Source organism: Carassius carassius, chromosome 4 (genome assembly GCF_963082965.1).
Source record: "Carassius carassius chromosome 4, fCarCar2.1, whole genome shotgun sequence".
NCBI classification, from domain to species: Eukaryota; Metazoa; Chordata; class Actinopteri; order Cypriniformes; family Cyprinidae; genus Carassius; species Carassius carassius.
This window is the reverse complement of record NC_081758.1, coordinates 20,478,199-20,481,340: the sequence shown is the minus strand read 5'-3', so window position 1 is coordinate 20,481,340 and position 3,142 is coordinate 20,478,199.

Sequence of the window (3,142 nt, the reverse complement as noted above, 5' to 3'; positions counted from 1 at the left end):
GTGAATGCGTCTGGGAGGGTCAGCTGGTCTGACAGTTAGTGAGTTCACTTTACCACTTTTCACATGAAACTGTCACTGTCATTACAGCCTTCAGTGTCACAGTTTACATAGAGCACAGACAGTGAGAGATGTGGCTCGAGAATATGGTAAGTGTGTGGAGAAGAAAGCAGTGACCTGTGATTATAGAGATGTCCTTGAAGGTTATGCTCAAGCCAATGCTATACAGAGAAATAGTCCGACAACTGTCTGCAGAGACGGCCGAGAGAATTACTGCGTGCTCTCAAGGAAAGACCCTGTGGGCTGAATATATGAGTATATATATGAGTTCCTGCGGGAACAATAGCGGGAACAATATTTTCCACTTGACATCTCACAGAGACTGACAGCCCTCCTCTGTTGCATTCAAACTACTGCAAAACATGGTGACTGATCGATTAGGGCACTTTCTTTGGAGTCACTTCTACTTTGTAGATTATCATAGTGAGTTTGGAAGCGTCTTTGATATATAATGTGATGACACTAAAGATTTCTTTGAAATTTACAATTTAAGATTCTCTTCAGACCAGCAACTCTCTTTTTGTGATAAAGAAACTACATCTTAACTCACTAAGATTCATCATTCTTTGAGTTAATGTTCAGAATCCATCATTTTAAGTTACCTTGGGATTGAATCTGAGACACCACAGCCATATGAAACTCCCTGCACAACCGTAAAATAATGTATTACCATTAAAGAGTCAAACCATAATAATCAATTAAATACACTACAATTCAAGCAGCTGCAAAATTACCATAAGGACATCACAAGAAATAATCCTCTGAACACAATTTGTTGTAGTTTTTCTTGCTTCCTTATGTCTCAGAAGAATTTTTCTGAAGCGATTGGTTTGGTTTGAAGCCTGTGTGACTTCTCTAGAATAAATTACTGACATACACAAGGTAAATTTGCATAAGCCATTGGCCTATCCTTTGAGAAAAGCGGTTTTAAAAAGTAGATACAGACCCTTTGTCCCCATACTTAATTCATTGGAGTCACCTGTTCCACTCGGTCATGCAAATGGCTGGAATAAAACAAACAAGAGAAGGATAATCCAGACAATATTCATGTTTCCTGAAGAAAATTGTTTCTTTCTAGGCTCCAAAGTGTAGGTCAGAGTTGTCCTTGAATTATATATATATATTTTTTTTATTATTTATTAAATGATTTTAACCTTTGTATTGTATTATACATCATTACAAAATTATTACCTCCACATTTCCATTTGTGTGTCATTACATTAGTAAGCAGAATGTGTTGTGTTGAACAAATATTGTCTCATTTAAGACACTGATAATATTTGGTAGAATCACACATTTCAGCAAATGCAAGGAGTAAATTCAAGGGGAAAAATGATTTCCAACCCTTTCATCTAAGAAACAGGAATCATAGGCCCATTTCTTTTTCTATTATTCCTACAGTGTTATGGCCTCAAAATGCACTTTCTGGACCATGAAATGATAAGATATCTAACAGAGACCTTTAGGTCAGACTGACACTAGGAACACTTCTTAAAAAAGTGTAAGGGCATGAAACCTGGCCTAATTATCACCTCACTTCTGTGCAGTTACATGCAGTTCAATATGCTTAAAAAACCTTTCAAAAAAAAAAAAAAACCTGCAAAATGGCCTTTCAGGAATATGGCTTTTAGACCATCAGTCTTCTGTGCTGTCGCTGTCTGTTTTATGTTATCTTGGTTCACGCTTCAGAAATGCATTGGAATATGTGGACGTGACAAATGTCCTCAAAAACAGTTTTTAAAAATTAAGGAGCATAAAAATTTAAATACTTGGGGGGGGGGGGGGGGGGGTGCAGCTGTGCATTCAAGCAGATGAAGACTGTGGAGTGATGATTTCCATTTCCAACCATTGCACCAAGGGTGCAACTGCAATTGTATTTGAGTCCATGGGGCTTATTTACACTGGCATTTCAAAGTCCAAAACATCCTTGAGTTTACAGGCTTTGTTTGGCCATGCTGAACAATTAGCTTTTCAAAATGAATAATAAAAAAATAAATCGTTCTCAATGGAGTATGAAGCTAATGTACATGCACTGTTATTAAACACCAATAACACTGACACTAGAGCTCTTACCAGCATGTGAATAAATAAATAATACAGGGACTTTAAAGCACTGTGTTTAGGTTTTATTGAGTTGATTCCTTAAACATATGACCAGAAGCTTCAAAAGAAAATAAACAAGTAAAGAAATAGCAATATCTGTAACAGTTTCAATAGCCTTGTTAAAAAGTAGCACAATCCCAACCTTTTTGCAGAGTTCATGCTTCAGCACACTTAACTTGTAATGTAAAATTAAAACTGTTCTATAGTAAATGTTCAAGTAAATCCTGATCCTAAACAAAAACTTCAACTTTTCTAATGACACCTGTCTTCATCTCCACAAACACCTCTTCTCCCCATTTGATAAAGCTTACACTTTCCAGTGCACAGGGACTTTCAGTTCAAGAGCCTTGCTTGTGAAATATGCCAAGTTAGAAGTAGAAGTAGTTAGAGGTAAATAATGTGTCATACCCAGCAGGTTTGCAATAAATACTGGATGTAAACAAATGCCTTTTTTGTAAGTAGCCTCTAAGGTGTTGTTTGTATAACACTGTGTTATATTATGTTATTATTAATAGTTGTGCTTCTCATTCCTGCCCACTAGGTGCCACTAGAATGCATTGCTTTTATCAACGAGTATAGAAGTAACTATAGTTTCTTGTTTTTAATTAACCTTAGAGACTTCAGACATGCATCAATTTCAATTAAAACATGAGGAAAAGTAGGCTGCGATTTAGAGATTTTTTGCTTGTGAATAAAAAACTTCCCAAACAAAATAAAAAAATTAACAATATAATTAATTGAAGTGCTAGCTTTATCTTCTTTATAGTAACAGATTATATCCTTTAATTGAAAGGATTTGGAAGAATCAAGGTGCTTGCCAATATGAAGATATAACCTATTCCAGAAGTTACTCGTTTTTTCACATTGGAAAAATAAATGAATCAGTGTTTCATCCTCATTCCCACAAAATGAACAAGAATTGTCAACATTCATATATTTTGCAACAGTATCATTCACTGGGTATATTTTATGTAAGATCTTA